The sequence below is a fragment of the Schistocerca nitens genome, chromosome 1 (genome assembly GCF_023898315.1).
Source record: "Schistocerca nitens isolate TAMUIC-IGC-003100 chromosome 1, iqSchNite1.1, whole genome shotgun sequence".
NCBI classification, from domain to species: Eukaryota; Metazoa; Arthropoda; class Insecta; order Orthoptera; family Acrididae; genus Schistocerca; species Schistocerca nitens.
This window is the reverse complement of record NC_064614.1, coordinates 1,206,929,424-1,206,943,941: the sequence shown is the minus strand read 5'-3', so window position 1 is coordinate 1,206,943,941 and position 14,518 is coordinate 1,206,929,424.

Here is a 14,518-nt window from a genome sequence, read left to right as displayed (position 1 = left end):
TTTACGTAGTTCTACGTCTAGGGGACTGGTGACCTCAGATGTTAAGTCCCATAGCGCTTATAGTCATTTGCACCACATTTGTAGTAATAAATACTAAATAAAATACATTCATGTGGCAATGACTCAATAAGTAGAAAACTAATGACATTTCAAACTACAGTAATGTATTTACTCGATGCCAGACTGTTCGATCGCAAGTGTTGGGAGCCACAAGAAAAGGCATGATATCTCTCGCCTTCAACCGATACGACCCGAACAGAACTAAGACGGTGTGCGGTGTTCAAAAAGTTGTCGTCCTGTAGTCACTAGCTTTACTAAAATTTATTTACATCCGTAGGAAGCCGTAGACAGCAGCAGTAGAAGTATACTACATCTATCTTCAAATTTTGTCGTCAAAAGCCTTCTAATCAGCCGACTACAGCAACAATCAGAACCTCTGCGCGTGAAGTTGCATACTGAGAGTTGCGAGAACATTGTTGTGAAGGAACACGGTGTGCTGTGGGCCGAGTAGAGGCGGTGCTACCGGTTTGATAATGCACGTACTGTTCAGAAACAAATATTTCATGAAGCAGTAGTAAAATCTATTAAAGCAATGGCTAACTATTTACATGTCCCGAAAGATGTAGCCGGTACACCAGGACTTGAAATTCAAAAACGCAACAATCACGATTAAACGGGACACCTTGCAACCCTAATCGCATGTTATTTTTATTCTCGTATCAGAAACATACATAAAGCAGAGTTTATACAACTGTTGACAGATCAATAGACCGAGCGAAGGGGCGCAGTGGTTAGACACCTGACTCGCATTCGGGAGGACGACGATTGAACCCCGCGTCCTAAATCGCTCCAGGCAAATGCCGGGATGGTTCCTTTCAAAGGGCACGGCCAACTTCCTTCCCCGTCCTTCCCTAATCCGATGAGACCGATGACCTCGCTGTTTGGTCTCTTCCCCCCAAAACAACCCAACCCAACAGTTCAACACAGTTTATATAATCTTTGAGCAAAATTTGGCGACTCCAGTGCATTTTGCGTTGCCTGGTGAGGGCCATCTTCCGTGCAGGTGGCTGGACACAGTCTACTCTGAATCGTGTGTTGAACGGTCTGTTCTTCTCCGCAGTCACTTTTGGTTTTGTTTTCTTCAATGTATCCCCGTTTTTCCAGGTTAGCCCGTGATCTGGCCACTCCCGACCTCAGCCTATTCAGGGACTTCCAGATAGTCCAGTTCTCATCATCACCAGGCGGTAAAGATTCTGAAAATCTTTTACAACCAGGGGGATGGCGTATCTCAGCTCTCCATAGCTGCAGCCTGGGTCCTTCGTCAGTGGTTCTCAGGAAAATTTCCTTGATCTTAGTCGTTGTGGGTACTGTTGCTGCCCATGCATGGAATGCATTTGTTCCTGCTCCAGTTTAGTTCTTTCCCTGGTCGCTGCTATTTCTCTTCGACCAGGACATGGCGCAGTTCGCGCGAGGTGATAGAGCATTTGACTGGAATTGACTTCAAGCAGCCTGTTACAATGCTCCATGTGTCGTTTAGGTAAATAACCACCTGTTTGGCACCTGTTGACTTACACCAAACAGGACAGCCATACTCTACAGCGCAGTAAGTTCAAAAATGGCTCTGAGCACTATGGGACTCAACATCTCAGGTCATAAGTCCCCTAGAACTTAGAACTACTTAAACCTAACTAACCTAAGGACATCACACACACCCATACCCGAGGCAGGATTCGAACCTGCGACCGTAGCAGTCCCGCGGTTCCGGACTGCAGCGCCAGAACCGCTAGACCACCGCGGCCGGCGCGCAGTAAGTAGCACAGTGCCATTGCAGAAGTTCGGATGGTTTCAGCTTGACTAACCCACTCTGAACCGGCCAGTTTCCTCAGTAGGTTGCTCCTGGTGGGGACTTGATCTGAAATTCATGCCACAGCTAAACATCACCTCAATTGCCAGCCGCGTGTTGACTGAGATGATGCGAAGCTGACGCAGATTTAGTACGCGCTTGCTAGACCATTTACACATTCTTTCAAGAGAGAATAAGAATTACAGTGCAACATAGCGTCGACATTAAACGTCTGTGGGTAGAAGAAGCGCTAGATTACGTGAAATTTTGGTGTTTTAAGACTTCGCAGCCGGGTAAGTTATACTCTGAGGTAATCACTGGACAGCACACCGCCAATCTGCGTGGTGGCAACATCCTATTACTAAACAGTAATCTGCAACTCCATGGTTCAGGCTGCTCGATTTTGCAAGCACGACGCTGGCTGCGAGTCGTAGTGTGACTGCGTGCAGACTGAAGACACCGACCAAGTTGCGTCAGCGGGACCCCCAGCGATGTGCCGCACACGTCGAAGGCTGCAGGTCGCAGACCTGTCCGTAAAAGGAGGAATGTTTTCCAAGAAGCTGGCACGTTTACACTGGATGCTGAACAGAGAATGGGGGAGACGAGACGAAATTCCGGAGCAGAATTTAACCTGCAAGGAGAACAGCAACCAGTGGTAAGTTCAGCAGATCCTAGTTCTTCGCCGAAGGGGAGGAAGACATTTATATACAAGTAACTTCCTTATTTTGGGCAACGGCCTTGCGCAGTGGTAACACCGGATCCCGTCAGATCACCGAAGTTAAGCGCTCTCGGGCTGGGCTAGCACTTGGAAGGGTGACCATCCAGTCTGCCGAGCGCTGTTGGAAAGCGGGGTGAGGCAAACTAGGAGCTATTTGATTGAGAAGTAGCGGCCGGGAGAGCAGTGTGCTGACCACATGCCCCTCCATCTCCTCATCCAGTGATGGCTGGCCGAGGATGACGTGGCGACCGGTCGGTGCCGTTGGGCCTTCATCGAGTTTAGAGTTTTCTTAACTACCTTATTTTACGGACTACAAGAAGCACTTTTTTCTTAGAAAAATTGCCTCCAAAATTCAGGTGCATCTTATACTCAAAATAAATGTCCAGTGTTTGATTTAAAATAGCCACCAGTCTTAAAATGGTCATATATGCCAGTGGGAAACCTGTCTCTATCTGGCAACAATGAATTCAACTGGCAGCAGCAGTTCGCCGTTGCAACGGGAATTCACAAGCTTGCTAACATCGTCTCCCTCCCGCCCCGCCATCACAAAGCCAGAACACAGTCTACCCTGTGATTTCTCAGTGCAGCCTATGGTGCCAGCGAATTTGAATGGAAAGTGATCTGTGTTATCGGTAACAGTACAATATTTTTGTTAGCAGCGAATTTCCTAATGGAAAAAACATATAAGGTATTCATATCATGTGGGCTATAAATTGAAAGTACAAGTAATAGCATATGCAGAAGAACATGGAAACAGAGCAACTGTGTAGCATTTCCGGCCTCCACTATCAGAAAAAAAAACATTCGCGATTGGCGTGCTAACAACTGAAAAAAAATGAGGAAGACTAAATGTGCAAATAGAGGACTGAATGCAATTTGGCCAAAACTATAAGATGGCGTATTTAAATTCAAGGGCACCGTCAAAAAGGCACTGGAATTAATACGAAAAATGATTCAAATACACGCTCACAAGCAAGCACTGCAGAGAAACCTAACAGACTTAAAGGGTGGAGTTGGTTGGTGTTACACGTTCATGAAGCGTAATGGACATAGCGTGCGAACCAAAACCAAAATATCTCAGAAAATGCCACAAGATTATAAAGAGAAAATATTAACTTTCCATCGCTTTATTATTCATCGTCGAGAGAAAACCAGTATGGAACTGAGCGAAATAACGTATGTGGACGAAACTCCTCTGACATTTGATGTCGAGTAAGAGAACTGTTATCATGAAAAGTGTAATTACAAAAACAAGTGAACACGAAAAATTGCACTGAACTGTGGTCCTTTCATGTCGTGCTGACGGTGCTAAACTTAATCCAATGATCATTTTCAACGGCAAAACACTGCCAAAATCTTCTGAAATACGCCAGGAGTGTTCATTACATGACGAAGGTTGGATGAATGAGGTTAGTATGAAATTATAGATTAACAGAGTATGGGAGAGAAGGAAAGGTGCTTTATTGAAGAAGAGTTCTATTCTTGTGCTAGATCAATTTAGTAGTCATTTGAAAAACTCTGTGAAAGACAAACTGAGATAGGAAAATACAGAGCTGGTTGTTATTCCAGGAGGACTTTCTTCACAACTGCAACCTCCTGATGTCTCGATAAATATACCACTTAAAGTGTATATGATTCAAGATGTGCGGTGTAAGTAACGCTCTCAATGGCTGTGAAGACCATCTTATATATGAAGAGGACAACGATGTTGACGACGAAGAACAACACGAAAGAAAAGAAGAAAGTTCCGATGACGATTTTCAGGAATTTGAAAGGTCAGTTCGGTTTTATAAAATAAGAATTTTTTTAGTCTGGCTTTACAATCTAATAATAAAAATGGTAAAAATGTATTTAAATAAAATTGCTTAAAGTTAAGGTGCATCTTGGGGGTCCGAAGCGTGTTATAGTCCGTGAAATATGTTATTTACTATCAGCAGTAGTTAGTGTCGAGTTTCGAACCTGGTGTGTTTGACAAGGTGTAACACTAGCCACCGGTCTCTGTCGGTTAGTATCATTTTCAAGCCCACTATTCTTATTACGCGCTACAAGGCTGTGAGCGGTAAACCCTCCCATTTGGGCGCATTGGATGGTCCGCGATGATAGAACAAATCGGGTAACTCCATTCATAGTGTCGCTAGGTGCACGTCTGAAAAAGTTAGTTCCTGTCTGGCATTCTGACATCTCTCACGTGGACCCATGTCACTGCACAGATTCCATGCAACCAACTGGCACAAGCACTACACTTCACTGGCATGATGTACGCCCACGGTGTACAGTCCCCTGACCACTGGGCAACCAGTTACACACTATATTCAGTAATGACAATCGACCAGTGTGCTCCTTTCAGGGAAGTGACTACTATCTCGTCCTGGTGAGATTAACTCCCCTAACCGACTAAGACTCGGGCCAACAAGCCATAACCCACGAAACCATTTTGTGGTTCAAATGGGTCTGAGCACTATGGGACTTAACTTCTGAGGTCATCAGTTCCCTAGAACGTAGAACTACTTAAACCTAACTAACCTAAGGACATCACACACATCCATGCCCGAGGCAGGATTCGAACCTGCGACCATAGCGGTCGAGCGGTTCCAGACTGTAGCGACTAGAACTGCTCGGGCACCTCGGCCAGCCTTCTTGATACACACCGTGAGTGCAAGCCACATGGAAAACTGCAATCGCTTTAAATCGAAAGGCATACTTGAATCGCAGGGTGCCAACGGAATGCGACGAATGAATATAGGCTCACATGTACGAAGAGACGATTAGTTGCTACAATTTGCGGCAAGTATCTCACGGTGTTTTTTGAGAATTCGTCTTCCATTGCTTCAGCTCACTGTTTCAAGCAGGGCTGTGTTTGAACTATTCCAACACATTACATTGAGGTTTAGGAAATCTGTTTGGTCTTTTGATAGGCTGCGATCTAGAGACTTTTATAGGTACACTTGATAGCAAAAAAAGTGGGTCACTGACGAATACAACCAACATAACGTAGCTGTGTTGCAGGTCCTCTGAACACCAAAACTCCGTGGGGTACAGTCGTTTGACTACACACAATGGGTACCGCAAGAGACTACTAAGAGACCAAAGGTCTTTATGGAAGTCAGTCAAAGTGTCAACTAATATCGTCATACAAAACATATTAGAGAACACGTTCTTAGCGATGAGACACCCCATAACACTCATATACTAACCTTAATTACAAAAAGTGACACGCTAAAAGTTCTGAGAAAACGGATTATTTTACATATATCGTACAGTAATCCTTAGTCAAAATTAAATACCTGAGACATTATATCGAGTTACAAAGCTGTACGGCCATTGGAAAAAGTTTTTCGCTCTCTAAAAGGTTTTCCATCCATGTGCAGAAGGTCGCTCAACGGCGAGTGGCTCTGGAAACTGGATATTGGACGAACCAGTAGAAAAACGCGATTAACGGCAACAAGCACACTAAGGAAATCTCAACATTAACAGCGAATCACCAGTAATATCATTGTTCTCGTAACACATCAACACCTACGTGTACACAAATTTGAACTTTAAATGACATGACCAACGTCGTCGTTCTGGACCTGGATTCAAACCCAGCACCTATAGCCACTGCTAACTAAGTGAAAGCTTTGTTTGTGCCTTATTGAGACCGGATCACTAGGCATAAAGAGACGTGAAGTATAGACGTTAGCACCAGTATCAGCTATCAATTCAGATCCTGAAAAACAATGACGAAAATGTTTGAACTGAACTGGGAATCCTGTCATAACAGTTACCGTCCTGGGAACTACCCCCAACGACGTTTAATATGGTGTCATTCACAAGGAACAAGGTATGCTCATGTTTAAAATCGAAATGCCATCATATAAAGCTTGTGACAGGGATGCGAACCCAACACCTAATCGGATTGTTAACGAAGTACAGTCATCTCAAAAGTAACCGAACGACCTGGATTGCATTTCGCCTGATTCCCATGCAACCCACACAACGCAGCTGTCTAGCAGGTCCTCTAATCGCTCCTTGACACAGTCGTTCGACTATTGAAAATGGTTTCAACAAGTCACCACTAGAAAACACTGATCTGTATCGCAATAACTCAAGATGTAAAGTAATACCACGATACTAAAAATATCAGGGAACACCTCATCACAGATAAGACTGTCCTTAAGGCTTGTAAGCTCGCATTTATTGCAATAACTAACATACCTGAAATGTTAGCACTCTCATTATTACGTCGGATAGGTAATGCACGTAGTACGTTCGTCGTATTCATGATTTCCTCTTCAAAGTTACATACCATACTTGTTATTTAACACAAAATGTCATTAAAAATTTACGTTATTCACGAGCAGCTTGTTGAGAATATGTATGAACTTCAAATGACACGACGAACCGCCTCGTTCTGCATATGGATTCAAACCCAGGTCATGCAAACTAAGATTTCGTGACTGACGGAAATTAACAGTCATTCCTGACTAGGCATAAAGAGAGTGATATACCACGATTTTAGACAGTATCAGTTAACAAATATCAACTTTAAATTACATAACGTAAACATTTTTAACGGTCGCGAATTCCTACCCAGCATTGTTAACGAACTACAAGAGATGTTAAATATTGCTACTTCACAAGTAACTTACTTGAAATGCAGTGAGGTAAAGCTTTGTGTTGGACAGGGATTCGAACCCAGAACCTAATCGGATTGTAATCGAAGCACAATCAACTTTGACATATCGGATTTTCTCGGCAGTAGCTAGATGTATTAAATGAAATGACGAGACGAAACATTAATTTTTTCCTTCCCAGGACTCCAACCCGGCACATATCGCTGTTATATTCTAGAGAAAAGGAACGTTAAGTATGGGTTTGTTACACCAGCAGCGACATGTGAGCATGTTTGAACTGGAAATAATATGACAAAGTATTCAGTGCTGACTAGGAATCGGACCCCACACATATCGTTGTTGACTACACACAAAAGACGTCAGCTAACGAAATTTTCTCCACCAGCAGCTCGGAATAACATCCTTGAACTTACAGTGATCTCACTGGGAGTCAAAAACGCCAGATATCGTTAGTGTTGACAACGAATGAAAATGCATTAAAAATAAAAATTACTATCCACCAGCAGATAGGTGTTCTCATGCTAGAGCTTGATAATACATAGTGAAAAGTGTAGTGCTGGGCAAGGATTCCAACCCATTCATGCGCAATATGTGGAGATGTTGAGGAATCTGCAGTTTTGAACAAACAAGAAGTTGTATTGTTGTTGTTGTTGTTGTTGTGGTCTTCAGTACTGAGACTGGTTTGATGCAGCTCTCCATGCTACTCTATCCTGTGCAAGCTTCTTCATCTCCCAGTACCTACTGCAACCTACATTCTTTTGAATCTGCTTAGTGTATTCATCTCTTGGTCTCCCTCAACGATTCTTACCCTCCACGCTTGCCTCCAATACTAAATTGGTGATCCATTGATGCCTCAGAACATGTCCTACCAACCGATCCCTTCTTCTAGTCAAGTTGTGCCACAAACTCCTCTTCTCCCCAATTTTATTCAATCCCTCCTCATTAGTTATGTGACCTACCCATCTAATCTTCAGCATTCTTCTGTAGCACCACCTTTCGTAAATTTCTATTCTCTTCTTGTCCGAACTATTTATCATCCATGTTTCACTTCCATACATGGCTACACCCCATACAAATACTTCCAGAAATGACTTCCTGACACATAAATCTATATTCGATGTTAACAAATTTCTCTTCTCCAGAAACGCTTCCCTTGCCATTGCCAGTCTACATTTTATATCCTCTCTGCTTCGACCATCATCAGTTATTTTGCTCCCAAAATAGCAGAACTCCTTTACTACTTTAAGTGTCTCATTTCCTAATCTAATTCCCTCAGCATCACCCGACTTAATTCGACTACATCCCATTATCCTCGTTTTGCTTTTGTTGATGTTCATCTTATATCCTCCTTTCAAGACACTGTCCATTCCGTTCAACTGCTCTTCCAAGTCCTTCGCTGTCTCTGACAGAATTACGATGTCATCGGCGAACCTCGAAGTTTTTATTTCTTCTCCATGGATTTTAATACCTACTCCGAACTTTTCTTTTGTTTCCTTTATTGCTTGCTCAATATACAGATTGAATAACATCGGGGAGAGGCTACAACCCTGTCTCACTCCCTTCCCAACCACTGCTTCCCATTCATACCCCTCGACTCTTATAACTGCCATCTGGTTTCTGTACAAATTGCAAATAGCCATTCGCTCCCTGTATTTTACCCCTGCCACCTTCAGAATTTGAAAGAGAGTGTTCCAATCAACATTGCCAACAGCTTTCTCTAAGTCTACAAATGCTAGAAACGTAGGTTTGCCTTTCCTTAATCTTTCTTCTAAGATAAGTCGTAGGGTCAGTATTGCCTCACGTATTCCAACATTTCTACGGAATCCAAACTGATCCTCCCAAAGGTTGGCTTCTATCAGTTTTTCCATTCGTCTGTAAAGATTTCGCGTTAGTATTTTGGAGCTTTGACTTATTAAACTGATGGTTCGGTAATTTTCACATCTGTCAACACCTGCTTTCTTTGGGATTGGAATTATTATATTCTTCTTGAAGTCTGAGGGTATTTCGCCTGTCTCATACATCTTGCTCACCAGATGGTAGAGTTTTGTCAGGACTGGCTCTCCCAAGGCCGTCAGTAGTTCTAATGGAATGTTGTCTACTCCCAGGGCCTTGTTTCTTCTCAGATCTTTCAGTGCTCTGACAAACTCATCACGCAGTATGATATCTCCCATTTCATCTTCATCTACATCCTCTTCCATTTCCATAATATTGTCCTCAAGTACATCGCCCTTGTATAGACCCTCTATATACTCCTTCCACCTTCCTGCTTTCCCTTCTTTGTTTAGAACTGGGTTTCCATCTGAGCTCTTGATATTCATACAAGTGGTTCTCTTTTCTCCAAAGGTCTCTTTAATTCTCCTGTAAGCAGTATCTATCTTACCCCAAGTGATATAAGCCTCTACATCCTTACATTTGTTCTCTAGCCATCCCTGCTTAGCGATTTTGCACTTCCTGTCGATCTCATTTTTGAGACGTTTGTATTCTTTTTTCCTGCTTCATTTTGAGATTTTTGTATTTTCTCCTTTCATCAATTAAATTCAATATTTCTTCTGTTACCCAAGGATTTCTGCTAGCCCTTGTCTCTTCACCTACTTGATCCTCTGCTGTCTTCACTATTTCATCCTTCTTCTACTGTATTTCTTTCCCCCATTCCTGTCAATTGTTCCCTTATGCCCTCACTGTAACTCTGTACAACCTCTGCTTTTTGCAGTTTCTCCAGTTTTAATCTACAGTTCATAACCAATAGATTGTGGTCAGTGTCCACATCAGCCCCTGGAAATGTCTTACAATTTAAAACCTGGTTCCTAAATCTCTGTCTTACCATTACTTAATCTATCTGAAACATGTCAGTATCTACAGGCTTCTTCCATGTAAACAGCCTTCTTCTATGATTCTTGAACCAAGGTGTTAACTATGATTAAGTTATGCTCTGTGCAAAATTCTACCAGGTGACTTCCTCTTTCATTTCTCAGCCTGAGTCCATATTCACCTACTACGTTTCCTTCTCTCCCTTTTCCTACTACCGAATTCCAGTCACCAATTACAATTAAATTTTCGTCTCCCTTCACTATCTGAATAATTTCTTTGATTTCATCATACATTTCTTCGTCATCTGCAGAGCTAGTTGGCATATAAACTTGTACTACTGTAGTAGGCGTGGGATTCGTGTCTATCTTGGCTACAATAATGCGTTCACTATGCTGTTTGTAGTAGCTTACCCGCAAACCAATTTTTTTTTTCATTATTAAACCTACTCCTGCATTACCCCTATTTGATTTTGTAGTCGAGCTGTATTGTCACGAAGGGATCAAATTCCGCGTTAAGGGCGGTCTGAGTTGCATTCCCAGTTCAGAACCAATTTTATCGACATACAGAAGCTCAAATAAAAGATGGAATAAATGTCCTGTGACCATACACAGGGTTTGTTTCGTCACTAGAAATAAATAACTAGTACACGAAAGGTTACTGGTGATAGAGTTTCTACAGTCGCCACTCCTTACTTTATTGTGGTTCCACCTAACGTCTACTTGGTAGAGAAGGAATATCATGTTTAATGTGATTTTTAGACCACAATGCCATTATACCTTCTTCACTTGGCGTAGCCAGAAGAGAATAGAATCTGCCTCTCCCTATCAAAAAACATTGGCAGAAGTTGGAATCGAACTGAGACTATCATCAGTCCAACAGATCACCAAACCATCTTGTCTATGACTGATTTCTCTATCATGACAACGTTGCGGCACACAAGATGAGAATTCTGACACACAGGCTCCCTGTAGTGATTTGCAGGATGTTCAGTACATTCATTTACTTGGTTGACCGAATCGCCATGAACCAGCTGCCTTGGCTACCCGGTGCATACATTCGACTCTATTTTGTAATCACCGAAATAAAATAACGTAACTGCCACCAACACAGAACTGCCAACAGTGTATGATGCAGAAATTTAAATAGGAAGTGTTCCTTTCCATTTGAGCTACTCTATTGCGCTATTTGTTTCATGAAACCATCGTGAAGTGCAAAAGAAATGCTGTAACTGTCTGTCTCTCAGAAGTCTATATCCGGCCATAGGTATCATCTCACAGCACTGTGGAATGCTGAAGTTCTGGAAGAACTGTTGTTTACTTCCAGAGGTGTTGTAGCTACGTCACTGCTAGTAGCGTAACGGTAAGCGTCACGTACTGTTGATAAGACGACGCATGTTCTATTACATTCGCTACATTTTTTTAAAACGCAATTCTGCTGTTAGCTGCAGTTAACAACTTAATTGAACTTTGAACATAATTCTCTTCACTTCTCAACCCAAAATAGTCGCATGTGGAAAAAAGGCTAACTTCTGCGTCATTTTGTTCTTTTCACGTTTAAAAGACGGCCAGGCAGCAGATGCGTCTCGAAGCTTTTGTATTATGTATGGGGAGAGTCCATCGTGCCAAAATAGTCAGAAAAGTATAAATGAAATAAAACTACCCACGATAACCTTACGACGAAAGTAAGTCTGTTTTAACAAAATTGAGTATCTGTACACAAGCGTGCCTCTATCTGCACGAATTAGTAAAATACTACTCACTTAGATTTCGATTGGGTCTGTGTTTAAATTGTATGCTGTGTCATACTCAACAGGTATGCAAACGTGGCATTTCATAAATAAAGTTACGTATTCCTAGAAACCCAAAATTTGCTTGTCAGCAGCGGAAAGAGGCGTTACCTGTTGTGCAGCATTGTAAGTTTTTCACCATTGCACTTTGAGCTGAAAGTATTTTCTTTATTTGTTAATCATTTTATTTCCTTCATACTTATCACCCTGGCATGGGAGTCTTAAGTGAAGAACGTTATTGAATTTCGTATCGTTGACGGTCGATTCGAATTTCTTCAGAGACGCTTGTAATGTATAGCAGCTTGGCAATCGGATAGCGGAGATCTACGGCCATTAACACAACTTACTGAGTCGAGTTGCCAAGAGCATTTGATATGGAAAGCTTCTGATTTTGTTACAGAATTTTTTCTGGGAATTCGCAGCTCCATTAAATAATACACAAAAACAAAAAACTCGCACGCGCTGCCCCTACCACGGTTAGAACTGACAGTTTTCTTAACCGTTAGAACACGAGACCCGCGCGGTACCATGGGGCTACGGACACACTGCTGCCAGTTCACCACTCTCGTCATGGTATTGGTCGCTGAGCCTCATAACGCATCGTGAACGATATTAAAAGTTGTCACTTATGTGAAGAATAGCATTTCTTTTGCCAAAAAATTGAAATTTCTGTCTCAGTGTCTTAGTTTACGTGAGGATTATATACCACGAGTCATTCAAGTGGAAAGGGAATATCAAGTGAATTTAGCGAGTCAGTTCAGTACCATACGCGGAAGTGATTGCACTGTCACAGTGTTGCCAAATGTTTGTGACGATGTTGCCAATTCTCAGCTGTGCTAGGAACAGCTCTGCAGCGTTATAGGAGGAGAATCCTGTGCTCGTGTCATAGGAGGATACGGAGAGGAGGCGCGCGGTTTGGTTAATATGCAGCGTTTTCTCCTACCAGCTGTGTCAAACATTCTGGTGTGTAATCTTCCATCACGATTACAGTTTCCCACAAAATATATGCGAATAAAACACTTACCTTGTTACTTGGTTACAAAAGAATATTTCAGTACAATAAAAAGTCTTTGGAAATCAATTTTGCCAACCTGTCACGAAAAGTAAGATAACAACCACTTTGCACCTCGAAATCGATTGCATCTATGTGCAGTCTTGTGATCCCACAAGTAGAATTTCATGAATTGCACGAGAATGTAGAAAAATGTTGGTGCAAATGGAAGCTGTAAGAAACACAGTTACCTAAATATTCTGTACCACGTAATAATCAATTCATTTGATAATTCAGAAGGGAAGAAACTAAAGATTATGTCCATTAAGACAAACTAAAGTGCAGATGAGGGCACTGTGCAGATCTGCGCTTTTTCATCTTCAGATCTATACAAATAATGTATACTAACCAGCGTATTCATTGCTTTCGTAATGTTTCCCTCTTGTTTAGTCTTCTTACGATGAACTGGATCCACACCCATGAGTCTGATTTTTTCTTTGTATCCTTCCATCTTACTATCTTTGTGTGTTATTGTTCGGTGTTCAAAAAGCAAAACATTATGCCTGATCCCACGAGGTATTAATATGAGGTCGCAAAAAGGCTAAAGAATTATAATCAAAATACAGTGAGACGCCAATTTGTCTGTTGTCATGGTGTTAAGTGGACAGAAATAGTTGGGTGTTATTGTCGTCTTTTCTTATTGAGATTTTCATATTACCCTGACACAAGCCGCCGAGATAAATGTGTATATTCTCCGTGACGAAACATCCCACATTCCATTCATCCTGATCCATTCGTTACGTGCATCGGCGGCAATGAGTGATAGGAAAGCTGTTGTGGGGTGACGAATAACAATAACAATGGTAGTAATTACAAATCAATAATCAAGGATGTTTACTGCATTACAGACGATTAACAAAATAACCAAGAATGCCTGAGTGTTTAATTGGCGCACTGAGTAGGTGTTCTTACCACCTTGTTACTGAATTCTGTTCTAGTTGTTTGCAGAGAGAAAACAAAGAACCCTGTAGCCATACATATCGCTAGTACAACGAGATATTACCTATCAACTATCCTTGCTTTACATCACGAGACGAACATGGCGTCACTGAGCTGATACTAGAAATACATTTCTGTTTTCTCTCTCTGTCTGTCTCTCTCTCTTTTTATTTTTATTTTTTGAGGAAAACATCGAGAAGCGCGATAATAAGCGAGTAGGCATATAACCTGTTTACAGTTATTTTCATCGGGATACATAATGCAAAAATACAACTTTTAAATGTGTTAATGCTTAATTCCAGTTATTGACAGTCTATTCGCGAGCTTGCTCGCATTCACTGCGGTGAAACCTATCACAGAAGCAAGCAAAACACAAATATTTCTTGCACCATGCGCAACACATAAACGAAATCTCGCTGCGTTGACGTGTTGTCCGATATATTGCACGGAAAACATATCTGATTCATGTTGCTAAATACAGCTCTATCAGATATCAATTTGGAAGCGTACCAAGTGTATAAAAGTATATCTTGAAATACGCAGAAAGGCCCATAGAGGTATTCGACTGAAACATAGCCGTGACCAAAACTGTAACTGGGGTCGACAGCATCGTCGTCTACCACCTTGACAACTCGAACGGTGACAGTGCTCGGCCGGTTACTTACGTTTACTGGTATCAAAGCTACAGCATGAAAACACAGAAATGTTAATAACCCGAGGATCATTAGTTTTGGAACCCATAGAAAGTAAAGCAGTC